The sequence below is a fragment of the Alexandromys fortis genome, unplaced genomic scaffold (assembly GCF_014885135.2).
Source record: "Alexandromys fortis isolate MF-2015 unplaced genomic scaffold, M_Fortis_MF-2015_v1.1 scaffold_225, whole genome shotgun sequence".
Classification (NCBI taxonomy): domain Eukaryota; kingdom Metazoa; phylum Chordata; class Mammalia; order Rodentia; family Cricetidae; genus Alexandromys; species Alexandromys fortis.
Window position 1 is genome coordinate 1,549,207 of NW_026068119.1, and position 17,111 is coordinate 1,566,317.

At 39.6% G+C, this 17,111-nt stretch overlaps 1 pseudogene; it reads right to left on the reverse strand.

The window, feature by feature from the left end:
• Positions 1 to 14: 14 nt before the first annotated feature.
• Positions 15 to 16,885, reverse strand: LOC126490230 (60S ribosomal protein L19-like; annotated as a pseudogene).
• Between the last annotated feature and the right edge of the window lie 226 nt (positions 16,886 to 17,111).

The window sequence follows — 17,111 nt, forward strand, 5'->3', positions numbered from 1 at the left end:
AGGAGGAAGTCTAGCTAGGGATGCCCCGGGGCGGGCCCGCCAGCATAGCACCGCCCCAAGCGGCCGCGCGACGCCCCCACCTCCGGCCCCCCGGACTTGAGGGGGATGGCAGCCAGGCGCTGTTCTAGAGCCTAGACGGCCAGGGCAAAAAACAAGCAGCAAAGTTTAGGAAGCCCCTTCGAGCAATTGCTGTGCCACAAGAGGCTCTGCCTCTGGAGACCCCAAGCAGGACGACCTGCAGCTCTCACCGAGTGCCAAGAGTGCTATCTATCTTCATAGTCATAGTAAAGGAAGGAAGGAGCCCGCCCATGAGAAAAGCTTTAAGTGACCCAGTGGTAGCATCACAATGAAGCGGTTGCCTCTATCCACCCCTGAACACTCATGCCAACAAGGGTTGGTCTGCTGGCCTCAGGGGTTAAAGAACAAAAACCTATGGCCCACATTTGTCATATATATAGTTCAGAGAGGAACTCCTCTTCCATTTTCTTGTCCCACTTGATTGCTTGCAGAGTACTGTGATTTTTCTTCCCCTGTTCCAAAGATTATTGTCTTTAGTGATGAGCTACCTGGATAGAACTGTTTAAACATTCTAATGAATGCAAGTGATCCAAATTCAACAATAGTACTATCTGCACCTTCTCTGATTCTGGGGCTTTAAAGATTGAATCTAGGGCTGATTAAGCCAGGTTGTGTGCTATGTACATACTCTAAAAACAAACAAAAGAAAACAACTAATATTTATTGTGATCATAGTAGCATATGCTGGCCATTGTCATAAGTGCTTCACAGCACCTACACAAACACCCTATAAAATATATTGTCAATTTTGACCAAGCATAAGATGAGAAAATAAATCTGAAGGTCCTGAGTTCGGGAAAAAAAAAAAAGATGAGAAAATAATAATAATGTCCCCTCTATATAGCACATACCCAGGAAGTCACCCATAGCAGTTAGAGTTAGTTGTCTGTCTCAAGACTTGTCTGTCTCATCCCTCTAAACACCACCTGCTCTTTGTGAACACACTTTAAAAACTGGAAAGCACCACAATAAAGTTAGAATTAGCATCCAACAGATCATCCATGTGATGTTTGCTGGCATCTGGTCAGCTTTCTAATCTGCAATGATCTTTTCCCCTGGTGTGATGCTTCTTACTTGGAAATGACACTTAGAAAAATAAAAAAATTACAAAACAATTACCACACTACATTTACAATGTCTAGGGAGAGATGACCATCTATATGGTATGATTCATTGTCATTGTACAACCAGGGAGAAAAAAGAATCTATTTGAGGTGTTTCAAGTGGGGAGGGATTAATTTCACAAAGGTGGCACTTAGCAAACTCATTGGCAGTACAGCAGCAATGAAATCAAGGAGTGCCACTAGTCACAGCTTCAAGGCACATCCAGAGTACAAAGCAGAGGCTGAGAGTCAGTTTCTGTCACAAAGCTGGATTCCAGCTGCTGCCAACTCATGTCTCAGACCCTATTTCAGTCTGACCATCATTGCAACCATCTGCCTCCTCTCAGAGTTTCAAGTCTCACATTAGCCTATATAGTTAGCCAAACCCAATTCACATGAAGAAATATAGATAAGAAATATAGATAATATCTTTATTTAGCTTTCTTACCTCTCCAAATACAGAGGGGAAATCTAAATTGAAACTCTTCTTGCTACTTAATACATAATACACACTCGTTGTACACAAAATAAAAAAGCACAGCCAGGTGGTGGTGGCACACACCTTTAATCCCAGCACTTGGGAGGCAGAGGCAGGCAGATCTCTGTGAGTTTGAGGCCAGCCTGGTCTACATGGTGAGTTCCAGGACAACCAGGACTGTTACACAGAGAAACCCTGTCTCGAAAAACAAGCAAGCAAGCAAAACAACAACAAAAAACTATAGAAACAACACATTCACACAAAGCAATGCTATTATCTTTTCTACAAATTAAGAAAATACCCCTAAAAGAGCTCAATGGTTCCATTGTATTGTACAATTATTCAATATAGCCATGTCTGCGGGATAGTTATTCTTCTCCTAGTTCAGGTACCATCCCATATCAATAACCTACAAGCTAAAGAAAATATATAAAACTAAGCTTTATGAACTTTTACTTGACATGCACAAAATATAGACAAAACGAAGACGGGAAAAGTTGAGGAGAGGGAGAACACAACAACAATATTCTGTGATTGCTCATGAGTCTAATTGATATGTCTAATTTATTTCCTCTATTTGCTTTCTAGCTAGGACATCAACTGATAAAAATTCTTTGTCTAGTGCAGCAATTCTCAACTTTCCTAATGCTATGACCCTTTAATACAGTTCCTCACATTGTAGTGACCCCCCACCATAAAATTATTCCCATTGCTGCTTCATAACTGAAATTTGGCTACTGTTATGAATCAGAATGCAAATAACTATGTTTTCTGATGGTCTTAGGTGACCCCTGTGAAAGGCTGAGAACTGCTGGCCTAGTGGGTGAACAAAACCTTTTATTTTCTGGTTAAGTCTAGAATCCCAGTGATCTTACCTGAATATCTCACTGTCAAGAGATGCTCTGAGGATCCTGTGGATTCAAAAACATAGTCCCTCTGGTCTTCTTGTTTAAATACAACCCTTGATAAAATTTCCACTTGATAATCACATAGTTCATACTATAATTCATACATAATCACATAATTCATAGCTAGAATCTATGGTTGCAAAGTTTCCTGGCATAAAGAATGTCAAATAGCCAGGTGACAGTCTCAGTTTTCAATGTGTCAAAACCAATGTCTCATCCTTGGAGAAGCATTTCTCCCATTGGGAACCAAAACTTTCTAACCAGAAGAACTCAAAGTTCTGGTTATGGAAAGAATCACTTGAAAGTGGGTTGTTATGTGTAATCATAATAGGAACTACTGCAGATTGCAGCTCTTAATTCCAGACACTTATCAATCCTGACCTTGGGGAAGTAATGTTGTTTAGTGGTCACTAATTGAACATATTATGATGATTTCCTTGGTGAGAAGTGCTGTTACTTGAAGTATTGCAAATGCAAATATAGAGATAATCTAATAAGTGTAAGAGCCAGAAGAAATGTGGCTTTGAAAATAAATTCATAAAGTAAGTGTCTATTAAACTGAAAACAAATTACTGCCCTTCCAGTGGATATAGTCCAATTTCTGCTGCCAGGTGCCTGGTTGGCCCTTCCAGAGAATTCAACTACATTTGGGGAACTCATTGTTGGTCTTGGTTGAGGGAACATTAAACAATGAACATTGATTACGAACTTATCAACTGTTTCTAGTTTTAGGGGTCTCATTTATGGATGATTCTCAACCTTGTTCATGCCTCTATAAGAAAGAGCAGTCTAACTTTGAAAGGGAGGGAATTCAAATAGCAAACAGATTTTTTTGTAGTGATATTTGATTTGTATTTTAATAGATAAAGCTTGCCTGAAGTTCAGAGAGTAAAACAGCCACACTGATCAGCCTTACAGACCAGGCAGTGGTGACACACACCTTTAATCCCAGTCGCCAAACTAGATTGTCATAGAAACTAGGTGGTAGTAGCACAAGCATTTATTCCCTTTATAAAATCGAAGGAGACAGCTCACACACAGTCTCATTCTGAAGCTTCCTTGAGGTAGGATTGCCACTTCAGGCTGAGGTAGAGGTAAGAGCCAGTAGCTGGCCATTTTGCTTTTCTGACCTTCAGCTTGAGCCCCAATTTCTGTCTCTGGGTTTTTATTAATCGTGCTACAATTTTTGGAAACTGAATTTACTTTTATGGTTTATTTAAAATAGGTCTAATGAAGCTGGGTAGGGTAGCATTGTGTTTATCCTGGGTTTAGTTTTATGGTTCATTCAGTAATTTAAATCCTATAACTAGAAGGAATCATAGAAATAAGTGATTGCTATTACAGAAGAGTTTCTTTGTCAGTTATGCCAAGAAGATCATATGAATGGCTCAGTGGTTAAGAGTATACACTCTTCTTACAGATGACCTTAGTTCAGTTCCTAGCACCCACAATCATGAGACTCACAACTGCCTTTAATTCTAGTTCCAGGAGAACCAATGTTTTGGGCCTCCATGAGCACCTGAATTTCTACCTACACACCACATTTCAAAATGGTCATGAGGACTTATTTACTATGAGAAAAGGGAAAACTTGAAAAGTACATGGCCATAGAAAATTTTTTTCAGAAGGAAAATTAGAAAACTCAAATCATAAGCAGACTAGGGGAAAGAATTACATATCTGTATAAGGGACAATAATAAGGTTGGAAAGCTTGTGCCTTTCTATATCTCCTCCCTCTTGTTCATCTTTTACTTGAGTAAATCTATGAAGCATGAGACTTAAAAGCCTGAAGTGCCAGGGTATAAGTTTAGATAGGCTAACACACTCTTTCCTATGTAAACATCTACAAAGTGCTTCTTTGTAAGTGAAATCTACTTCCATATATCCACCTTAATGTTGAAATTTGGATTTTTCTTTTGTTATTTCAATGAAATTTTTCATTTCAAATTATATTGTTTCTCATGTCTCACAAAAAGTTCTAACTATCATTATTGATTTACTTAAAAGCTACATGAAATTGTCCCAAATTCAGATCAAATACATCTTAACTCATTCTATGAAGCCACTGTTATTCTAATACCAAGATCAGAAAAAGGTTTTGAAAAGAAAATGAAAACTATAACCCAATATGGCTAATAAATATATACACAAAAACCCTAAGCAAAGTAGAACCAACTAAAACAAATACATAAAAATAATTGTATACTATCATCAAATGGGCTTTATCAAAAGAAGTGTGGCTTGTTCAGTAATTAAGTACTAATAATAAACAAAATTTTCTAGGCATATAGGAAAAAATTGAAAAGCCATGTGTAGTGAAGAGGAACGGTGGGCCGCTTCCCACCACCCAGCTAGCTTTACACCCGAAATAATTACACAGAAACTGTATTCTTTTAAATACTGCTTGGCCCATTAGTTCCATCCTCTTATTGGCTAACTCTCACATCTTGACTAACCCATTTCTAATAATCTGTGTAGCACCACGAGGTGGTGTCTTACCAGGAAGGATTTTAGCCTGCTTCCATCTCGGAGAGGAGAGCTATGGCATCTGCCTAATTCGGCTTCTTTCTCCCAGCATTCTGTTCTGTCTACTCCACCCACCTAAGGGCTGGCCTATCAAAGGCCAAGCAGTTTCTTTATTAATTAACCAATAAAAGCAACAGATAGATATATGACCCTCCTCCATTATTTCCCCTTTTTCTGTTTAAATAAAAGAAAGGCTTTCACTTTAACATAGTAAAATTACATATAAAAAGTTATCAAGCAAGAATTACAGTTACAATATTTATATCTATTTTATCTTTTATCATAACTAAGGAAAACTATAACTATAATTAACCATTCATCAACTCCATCAAAGACTCCAAAAGGATATAATACTACCTAAGCAAACAAGAAATCCAAAACTCTAGAAATGACAGAGACATCTCGCTGCCTGTACAGTCACCCAAAGTTCCTTTTTACCATTGGGGCATCCATCTTTGGCCTACAGGCCCATAGTATCCAGCAGACATTTCCATGAAGCAGGAAAATTCAAAGTCAGTTCAGTCACTTTCTGCTGTGTCCTGAAGAATGTCTTGCAGACTCTTTTATGAATCAGGACCCCTGAAAGACCATCACACCTTTAGGCAAGTTCAGGAGTCCTCTTTCTGCGAGTTCTCTGTGTCCAGTTTATGCATCAGTCCAGGCAAGAGCAGTTTCTTGTCCAAATGGCTATCAAACTCCATAAGGAAGTAGATTGGTGCTGCCAGGAACAGACGTGTCTCATTGTCATGAAAAACCCTAAGTTATTAAAACATTTAAAATGTCATAGTCTGCAGTCTTTGAAAGATATGAAGAATGCCTATCTAACTGAAATATATCTCTATATATCTAGAAAATCTAACATGACTACAAATTTGACTATTATAGATGATTATCCATTAACAACCTATATACATTACATTTTTAAATGAACTACATAATCACAATACCTTAATCAAGATTAGAAATATGCATATACATATAACAAAACTGACCTTAAAATCCATACCAATGCAAATTATTCATATCTATATCATATCCCCCTTTAAATGTAAAAGAACATTTATAAACAATATTTGGGAATATGGGCACAGTTATTTCTCTCCAAACTGCTTCCTGCTGTATGGGGGCGTTGTAATTTAGGTCTTTCAAGGTATAACCTGTGTGCCAGGATCATCTCAGTTGGCAGTTGAGTGAAGTAATTTTTTGAGGGTGTTCACAGCAACCTTTCAGGAGGGCATGGTCTATCATACCATATTGGGGTAGAAGCAATCCATAGGGTCTCATCCTCTGTGAAAACAAAAGAAGACCCTCTCCAAAGCATCATATCCTTAGACCCAAATTCTGAATACCCTTATATCCATTCTGGATTAGCTTGGCAGCCCATGTAATGAAATGTCTCTCTGTACTTAGCTCCTTTACAGTCAAAAGATTCAAAGAAAACACAATAATACAAAGAATCCAGACTCTGTGAATTTTCCATTTTTACATGGCTTATTTTTTTATTTCTTTTAATCTATAACTATCTGTACTCTGTCTCTTTAAGGACTTTACCTTTTTTTTTTTTTTTTTTTTTTTTGGCTTTTCGAGACAGGGTTTCACTGTGGCTTTTGAGCCTGTCCTGGAACTAGCTCTGTAGACCAAGCTGGTCTCGAACTCACAGAGATCCGCCTGCCTCTGCCTCCCGAGTGCTGGGATTAAAGGTGTGCGCCACCATCGCCTGGCCCCTTTTTTTAAGGCATTCTCTATATTCTTTTTCTTCTCTCCCCAAGCCTACGTACACTCATCCAACACTGTGATCCATTTAGAAGTCTTTTATGTCTGAATCTGTACCATTGTGAATCTGAAATTTTTTACTGTCCAGGAGCACTTCTTAAAATGTTAAGCCCTTCTGGAAAATTTAAGTTGTGCCATGTAGAGGTAATACAGTACAGCCTATTTACTGCCAGTCTAAACCTTAACTGCACTGTTATTATGATAATTATGATAGTTCCCTCCTGAGGTCAGAACAGTTCAGCATGGCAGAGCTGAGCCACTTGTGACTGAATCAGTCACTTCTCTGAGCTGCAGAGCTGCGGGCTGCTCTGGATGTTGGCTCCACCTCTCTCCAATTTGCTCTCCTGCCTGCTTAAGCCTGATGCCAAAGTCTGCCCAGGCGGGGAGCGCAGGCATGGCCTCAGAGTACTTTATTCCCGATTCCGAGTGGGAACACAAACATCCAGGCCTACAAACGCACCATAGCCGGAGTTTGCACCAGTGACAGGGCCCAGAAAGCTGCGGGTTTTTTTTTTTTAAATATTTATTTATTATGTATACAATATTCCATCTGTGTGTATATCTGCAGGCCAGAAGAGGGCAGCAAACCTCATTACAGATGGTTGTGAGCCACCATGTGGTTGCTGGGAATTGAACTCAGGACCTTTGGAAGAGCAGGCAATACTCTTAACCGCTGAGCCATCAAGCTGCATTTTAAAACTGCATGTGGCCTTTTTTTTTCTAAGGCTGCCGAGTCAGAAAATTCTCTCTGCGGCATGCCACCCACAAACAGCAAAAAGCTGCGTTAAACTCTGTTTTTTCTCTGTTTAAAATTAAGCTCTCTCAGGTTTTACGTGGAGTTTGTTACCACATTGGGTGACCACTCTGTAGTATGGGGAGCAGCAGGCTGCGGCCCCGGCTCCCGGCTAGCTTTACCCAAAATAATTACACAGAAACTGTATTCTTTTAAACACTGCTTGGCCCATTAGCTCTAGCCTCTTACTGGCTAATTCTCACATCTTTATTAACCCATTTCTTATAATCTGTGTAGCACCACAAGGTGGTGGCTTATTGGAAAGGATCTTAACCTGCGTCCATCTTGGAGAGGAGAGGCATGGTAGCTGGCTCACTTCCCTTCTTCCCAGCAGTCTGTTCAGTCTACTCTGCCTATCTAAATTCTGTCCTATTAAAGGGCCAAGGCAGTCTCTTTATTTAACCAATGAAATCAACACAAAACAGAAGACTCTCCCATCAGCCATGCCCTAATATCAGTTAATGATAAGCAAGCATCTAGCAGAATCTAACACCCATTCATGACAAAAACTCTCAATAAATAAAGAACAGAGGGAGAACACCTTGTCTTAAACACACACACACACACACACACACACACACACATACACGTGCGCATACGCATGTGGCACAGATGGGGAAATGACTTAATCATTAAGAGCACTTGCTGCTCTTGCAAGAGGACTAGGGTTCATTCCCAGTACCCACATAACAGCTCACAAATGTGTATTTCTAGTTCTCAGGGATCTGATGACCTCTTCTAATTTTGGATGGCATTAAACATTCATGTGGTACACAAACATATATGCTGGGAAAATACTTACATGCATTATATAAATAAATCTTTAAAAATAAAAAACAAGCAAGAAATGAACCTTAGATGTAAAATGTAAAGCTTTAAAGCTTTCAGAAGACAGCAGGAGAATTCATCTTTGGGACTTGGAACTTGATAAACTCTTAGACATGGCAACATAAGCATAATTATAAAAAACAAGAATAAACTGGAATTTATTGAAATTTAAGCTTTTGTTCTACAAAACATATTGTTAAGAGTACAATTAAACATGTTACAAACTGGGGAAAATATTTTAAAATTATACAGTCTGACAAATTATGAAGATTATGAAGAGAGACAGGCAATGCCTATAATCCAAATATGTAGGAGGCTGAGACAGAAAAATTGGCATGAGTTCAAGGCTAGTAAAGGCTACATAGTGAATATCAGACTCAAGGATCTGAGTGGGAGTCCCCAGAACCCTTGTAAAAAGCTACAAATGGTTGCATATGCATATATATATATATATATATATATATATATATTCCCACACTTGTGTAGTAGCACAGAGATGAGTGACTCCTGAGAGATTTCTGGCCAATCAGCCTAGCTGAAATGGTACACTTCTTGTTCTGTAAGAAACCCTATCTCAAAGAAGTAAGGCAAAAAATGATAAAGGAATACATATATCTGATGTCCTATTCTGGTATCCCCATACGCAGACATAAGTGAATCATTCTCACACTTACATGCATGCACCACACATGAAAGAGCACAATTATAACTGGAAGTTTCTCTCCTGCCTTCTAGCTCCCAAATAATCATTCTGAGCCTTAATATTAATTATAAACTGTTTGGCCTATTAGCTCAGGCTTATTATTAACTAGCTCTTACATATTACAGCTTAAATTAACATATTTCTATTAATATAAGTATTGTCATATGGCTGTAGCATTACCATGTCACTGGCATGTTGTTCCATGGGTTACTGGTTGGCATCTTCCAGACTCTGACCTTCTTCTCCTGTATCTCTGCTTATATTTCCCACCTAGTTCTATTTCGCCTTGCCATAGACCAAAAGAGGTTTATTTATCAACCAATGAGAGCAACACATATTCACAGCATACAGAAAGACATTCTACAGTGCACAATGAATCTTGAAAATTACTATTTCATAATGATATCATAAAGCAATGCATTAATCATGTTTTTGTGAGGTTGGTATTTACAGGCCTACATCATGGTCAAAGGCATAGAAGTATAGCACAGACAATTACATACAATACATACTTGATAATGAAGGACTTATTGGATCATATATTTACAGTATTATATTCAACATTATTTAAGAGTGTATATATACTCATTTAAAAACTTACTATAAAATTCATTCATCTTAGCTGGGCATTGGTGTTTGCATGGCTTTAATCCCAACACTCAGGAGGCAGAAGCAAGCAGATCTCTGCGAGTTTTGAGGCTATCATGATCTACAGAGATAGTTCTAGGACAACCAGGGCTACACAGAGAAACTCTGTCTTGAAATACAAACAAAAAATTTATTCATCTTGTGATTGCATCAGGAGACCACACTATAACTGATATTGTCTGAGGTTTCTGTCCTGCCTGGTTTCTGTGCTCCCACCAGGTCCCGCAGTCTTTTAGCCCCAAAGAAATCACACAGAGGTCTATATTAATGATAAACTGATTGGCTCATTAGCTCAGGATTCTTATTAACTCTTATAACTTATATTAGCCCCTTATTCTTATCTATGTTAGCCACATGGCTCTGTACCTTTTTTTAGCGGGGCAATCACATCTTCCTTCTGTGGTTGGGACAGGACTGGGGAGGAATGGGCTTCCTCCTTCCCAGAATTCTCCTGTTCTCATTGATCCACCTCTACTTCCTGTCTGGTTGTCCCACCTATACTTCCTGCCTGGCTAATGGCCAATCAGTGTTTATTTAAAACATAATTGACAGAACATAGACAATTCTCCCACACCAAACTAACAATATTTCCTGGGTTTAGGCTTGTGTAAGTATATTCTGTGAAGTTTGTCTAACAGTGAAATCACCAAATGGCGAATGTTTAAAGAAAGTGTCCTATCAATAAGTAATGACACATGGCAGCATTTCTAACCATTAAAGCATTTACTACCAGAAGCAGTCATCCATGCTCAGTGATGATTTCTCAGATAACTGTGGGAATATTGTTTCGTAAACTGGCCAGATTGTGATGAAGACAGTGTGTTGAAATACAGTCTGGAATGGGACTCTAATAGCCTGAAGTACATACTAGCAAAACACTTTCTTAAATCAATGTTTATTATCACCCGAACTCCATGGTCCCCTTTAGGTAAAGGTCTGGGATAGCCAAAAACATAAATGACAAAAAATGCTGATGATAACTTTGGAAAAGAGGAACCCTTATTTACCACAGGTAGGGATATAAACAAACTAGTTTCACAACTATGGAGATCAGTATGGATTTTCCTCGAAAAACTAAAATTATAACTATTATATAATTCAACTATACTACTCTTGGGAATATACCTCAAAGGATCTAAGTCATAGCCAGGTGATAGTGGCACATGACTTTAATCACCACACTAGGGAGGCAGAGGCAGGTGGATTTCTATGAGTTCGAGGCCAGCCTGGTCTACAGCATGAGTTCCAGGACATCTAAGGCTGCACACTACACAGAGAAACCCTATCTTGGAAAAAAACAGTGGGAAAAAAGGAAGAAAAGAATCTAAGCATACTCATGTATACTGTAGCAGTATTCATAAAAATCAAGTTATGGAATCAGTCTATATGTCCACCAGCAGATGAATGGATAAAAAAAGTGATACATATATACATACATGCATGCATGCATACATGTATACGTGTGTGTGTGTGTGTACACAATGGAATTTTATCCAGCCATAAGAAAGAATGAAATGGAATTGAGGCATTTGCAGAAAAATTGATGCAACTGGAGAGCATCATGAGAAACTAGGAATTAGACAGATACCTTGTTTGGCACACAGATAAGGAGAGGGGCCCATGCCAGATCAGATGAGGTAAAGGGAAACTTCTGACGGTCACTTTGCCCTTTCCCAGGGACTAAGTCAAAACATCAGTAACTGAGTCAACACCTAAGGGTTATCTTGCCCCTATTCAGGGAGATGGAAAGTTCCCAACATCTCAGTATGTGCCTGCATAGCTGTTATGTCCTTGGTTCCCAGGAGAGGAGGGGAAGTACTGAGAGTTGTCGGAGATGGCTTCAAAATTGTCTTAAAGTTCTACAATACAACATAGTAAGACTATTTAAAAAAATAGTTTGCTTGTTTTGCCTAGTTCATGTAAGTTAAATCATGGCCCTTCTCATGTAGCATAATGCTTTTGAGGTACATCTATGTTATAGCATTTATTAGTACTGTGCTTCATTCCTTTTTATGGCTGAATACTGTTTCAGTGTATAGATAACACTCATTTTATTCTTCTACTGATAAAAATTTAGTTATTTCCAAATTTTGGCTGTCATGAATACTTCTGTGAACATTTTTTGTGGGGAAATCCAGTTTGGCTACATTTTGTAAATTTGAGAATCTTCTAGGAGCTAGGTATATAAAGAGTAAACTAAATAGATAAAAATTTCCCTACATTCATAAAGTTAACATTCTGTGTAAAGACAGCCAATAAACAGCAGAGGAAAGAGGTATAAAAGCCCCAAGATGGGAAAGTGCGTCTCAAACAGCCAAAGGGCTTTGTTACCAGAGTTGGGGTTGCAGCCTGTGTCCCAGCAAGGCAAGTTTTGCCACCCATCCTTTATAAGCCAATGAAAACAGCTGAATTACAGAGAAAAATAGAAAAATATTTATTGAATATGGCCACATTGGAAAGAGGGACAAGGAGAGCCAGTGACTGCTTCTATAGTCCATCTCTGGGCCTTGAAGTAACATTTAAGTTTAAACAGGGTGCCAGGAAATATGCACAACTAAGCAGTCCCAGTAAATATGTAATCCCTGCCTATCAGGGACCCATTTCTGTCCAGGATTCAGTTTCATCCTGTAAGGTGGTCAGGTGTTGGTTGTTGGTTTTTTATTCTTTACTCTTTGCCTTTTTTTAGGGGGGGGGGGAGGAAGCCAGCTCCCACATAAATCACCACAGAGTCTTATTTGTTCTTATAAATGCCCAGCCTTCACCTGACTTGTTTCTAGTCAATTTTTCCTATCTTATCCCTGCTACCTTTTGCCTCTGGGTATATCCTACTTTCACTAGTACTCTGTGGGTAGCTGGGTGGCTGCGTGACTGGACCTTATCATCCTCTCCTCCTTTTCTTGCTCCTTCTTTCCTTCCAGATTTCTCCTCCTATTTATTCTCTCTGCCTGGCAGCCCTGCCTATCCTTTCTCCTGCCTACCTAATGGCCATTCAGCTCTTTATTAGACCATCAACTGTTTTAGACAGACCAAGTATGACAGCTTCATAGAGTTAAACAAACTCTGTTAGGATTATGCTGGCCTTCCCTGTCACCTAGCAAGATGAACCCAGACAGTAGCCTGTCCTTTTAAGAGACAAGCTCCGTCCACTCCCACTCTTTCTCTTCCTGCTGTGGCAAACTGGTCTCAGCCCCCTCTCTCTCCCCCACCACCATTCTTCTGAAGAGGCAGCTCTCCTCCCTCCCCTCTCCTCCCCTCTCCTCCCCTCCCCTCTTCTCTTCTCTTCTCTTCTCTTCTCTCCTCTTCTCTTCTCTCTCTCTCTCTCTCTCTCTCTCTCTCTCTCTCTCTCTCTCTCTCTCTTCCTCTGTCTCTCTCCAACTCTCTCTGTCTCTCTGTATTTTTCCTTTCTTCCCCCTACCCTCCCAATACCCTCCTAAATAAAACTTAATACTTCCCAGCTTTCTCTGCATGGTGTATTTTGTTCTCCATCCGTGTTCCTCACCCGTCATGGTACCCGTTGTAATCTTTCAAAATGTAATATAAAAGAATTCAACCCATCTTTGCATCATTAAACAAATGTTCCACAGCATAAACAAATGTAACACATCTTAAAATAATATTCCACAACAGTCAGGACTGTGTGAAATCTCTTTCTGGAAGAAAAGTTTTACCTCTGGGTAGCTCAGGTTTTGAGTTTTCTCCAAGCATGAGATTCCTGGAGAATTCCACTTTCTCAGGTCCATTGTTGCAATAGCTTGACAGCCAAAGTAAGGGAAATAAGTGTCTGTTTTGCATATCTTCATTCCTGCCAAGCCTGTTATAGCCTCTTTGGTGGGAGGTGGGGGGGCCAATAAGACCAAGTGGAAAGACAGGAACTCAGAAGAGAACTATTTGCACTGCCATTACAGGGTCTCCGGGTAAAGAACACCTTCGCTCTTAGTAAGATGGTTTATGAGTTTCCTAGTATATATCAAGTGACTTAAACCCTAGAAATTTAGTTATTGCAATGTATGTGTGGGTGTTCATGCTGGTCCATGGGGGGAAAAAACTCAGAGGCACCTTAAGAATGAATTTAGATCCTTTCACTGCTGTGTCGGCATCCCAGAGTCTACTCAGGCTACAGAAGAGGCTCGCCTCTTGCGTCCTGCGCTGTGGTAAAAAGAAGGTCTGGTTGGACCTCAATGACACCACTACCACTAAACTCAAAGGGATCACTCTTTAACTTACTATAGAACCCTTAAAGGATTATTTATTTATTTACTTATTTAGAAATACTGAGAATCAAACCTCATTTGAAAAGGGGTGTGTGCAAATGTAATGAAAGTAAGGATTTGGGTTTTTTTGTTTATTTTTTTTAAAAAGATGGGGTTGAGACAGGCATGGCCTTGAACTCACGGTGAGGTGTTCCCTTAATCTCCCTGTTACTGGGATTACAGGTGTGTACCACCTTACCCAGTGAAAATAAGACTCCTGAGATAAGGTCATCCTGTATTAAGTGGGTGGGCCTGAAAACCAACAGCAAGTGTCATTGTAAGAGAAAAGATACACAGACCAGAGGAAAACTCCATCCATGTGAAAATGGATTCAAACTTAACTGTGCACAGCTGTCATTACAGAAAAAGGGACAGTGAACAGGAGAATGTGAGCTTGAAGATAGACTGGGGGCACAATGAGACCTTGTTTCACCCCTTCTCTTCAACAACAATAACAAAACAGGCAAAGATTGACTCCTTTTAGATTTCTAGTCTTCAGTGCTCTGGTTCCAGAGTGTTTGCACCTATAACCCTAACCCATCTTTTGTTTAGCAGATACCTTTGGTTTCTCTTGGTGCCCTATGTGAAATTTGTCTGAAAGTTTCCCAAAGGTACAAAGTCTATGCGAAACTTGATTAGAAAACAATCCAGAAAATTGCAGTATTTTCTTATCAAGAATTTGCACTTGGCACTGTCCCTTTGGAAGCTTCCTCAGAATGTTTTTAGGATATGGAAATCAACTTGCTAAGATGTAAACTGGAGAACAATAAAAGAGTTTTTAAGAAATAAATAAATAAATAAATTTAAATTAAAAATGAAAAGAAGAAGAAAAAGCAACAGCAGCAGCCCTGGGTGAAAGGAAAGGAGAGAACGACCTACCCCGAAGCCAAGAAAGGTTAACTTCATTCTTTTTTTTTTTTTAGGCTTGTTTTATTTTAAAGACTGATCGACCTGAGGCCACAGGCAGCCACTATGTACAGACAGGAGGGAAGCTATATTTCTTGGTCTCTTCCTCCTTGGACAGAGTCTTGATGATCTCCTCTTTCTTGGCCTGGAGGCGCTCCTCCAGGAGCTTTCGAGCTTCATTGGTCTTAGAACTATAAGCCTCAGCCTGGTAAGTCAGGGGCTTCTTGTGGGCCTTGTCTGCCTTCAGCTTGTAGACATGCTCCATCGTTTTTGAAGACATTCCCTTTGATCTTCAGGTACAGGCTGTGATACACATGGCGGTCAATCTTCTGAATTCACTGTATTTCCTGAGAAGCCCGCACCGGATCTACATCCTTCTCATCCAGTTCACCTTCTCAGGCATTCGAGCTTTGGCAATACCTTTCTAGAGCTTTCCTATGCCCATATGCCTGCCCTTTCGTCACGTCAAAGTATTTTTCCGGCATAGAGCCCGGTAATGGATGGTCACAGGCTTCCAGATGATCAGCCTATCTTTGATCAGATTCCGGATCTGCTGACGGGAGTTGGCATTGGCAATTTCATTCCACTGCTGAGCTTTATCACCAACGCTTAGAGTATTTTTTTTTTCGAGACAGGGTTTCTCTGTGGTTTTGGAGCCTGTCCTGGAACTAGCTCTTGGGTCTCGAACTCACAGAGATCCGCCCGCCTCTGCCTCCCGAGTGCTGGGATTAAAGGCGTGCGCCACCACCGCCAGGCTGCTAAGAGTATTTTTAAGCACATACTGAACCCAAGTTTAATGGCACTCTCAGGCTGCTGTGTTAAGACAATGTATTTAGGAAAAGTAGAAAAAGGTGGATCTGCAGGAGGCCACTGGAGAAATAGAGACATTATAATGATGGTGAGAGAGACATAAGGGTGAAGCAAAACTACCAGATTCTGGAACTCTCTAAAAGCAAAATCTTTCCTAAAAGATTTGAGCATAGATATAGGATAAAGACGAAGCTAGTGGACAAATGGAGAATGAGTATTTCAAATTCACTCAACCAAATATTTACCAGTGGGTATTATAAAATAATAATCCTTAGTTCTAAGGGTCTTATCTGTAGATAGTCAATTCTGATCATTACCATTATTACCAAAATAAATTCCAGAAAGACTAACAATTGGGCAAGGAAATACCAATTTAACTAACAATAAAACAAAACTGAAAAAAAAATCTGATCTTGGCATTGCATTTCAGAAAAAAAGAAATACTTTTTGTTGTTGTCAGCAGCAACTAACTGGAAAACTATGGGCAAATGATTCCATTTACAATGAATTATTAGATAACTAATGATCTACCAAATTCACTAGAGCTAGGTTGTGTATCCAGAAAGCCAAAAGAATATACCGAGGTAGAATAGGAAATAGGGTGGAGGAGGATATACCAGAGATTTAACGTGCAAGGCAGCAGCACGGATTGACAGCCAGAACAATCTACCAGAAAAAAGTCAGGGCTTAATCCTGGAGCTGTTACTTCCTGGCTATTATTGAAGTCACTAGAGCTCTGTACTTGCCATAGGTCACAGCTGTGGGTTAGAACCGAGGTGTGCAGTTTAAGTGTGAGACATACACTGGAAAACTTCAGGCAGGAAATAAAGTAAAATATCACATACTGCTACATATTGCTTCCATGTTAAAATAATATTTTAGATGTGCAGGGTTATATAAAATTAACTATTGAGAATAATTTTCATTCTTTTTAGTTTGATGAGGCTTGCTAGAAAATTTAAAAGCTCGCACTCAATTCCTATTGGCCAATACAGTCAAAACTTGATAGGAATTTCAAGAAGTAAACAGCTTTCACTTTCACTCTCTGTACTTCAACATCTTTTTCAATTGAGACTGGCATGATAACAAACAGAAAATATCGGTATGAGTTAGAACTAGATAATATTTATAGAGTGCTAAGTAGGCCATCCATGTTCTGAAGTAGAAAATAGATTGAAACCGCAAGGAGGGCACAGTAGATGCCGCGCCCACCCGCCCCAGACTGCAGCAGTGGACTCCTCTCTGAGGTTCCAAAGCGTGGAGTTAAGGGTTGGGAGGAGTTTCCCGGCGCCTGCGTGCTCGCAACT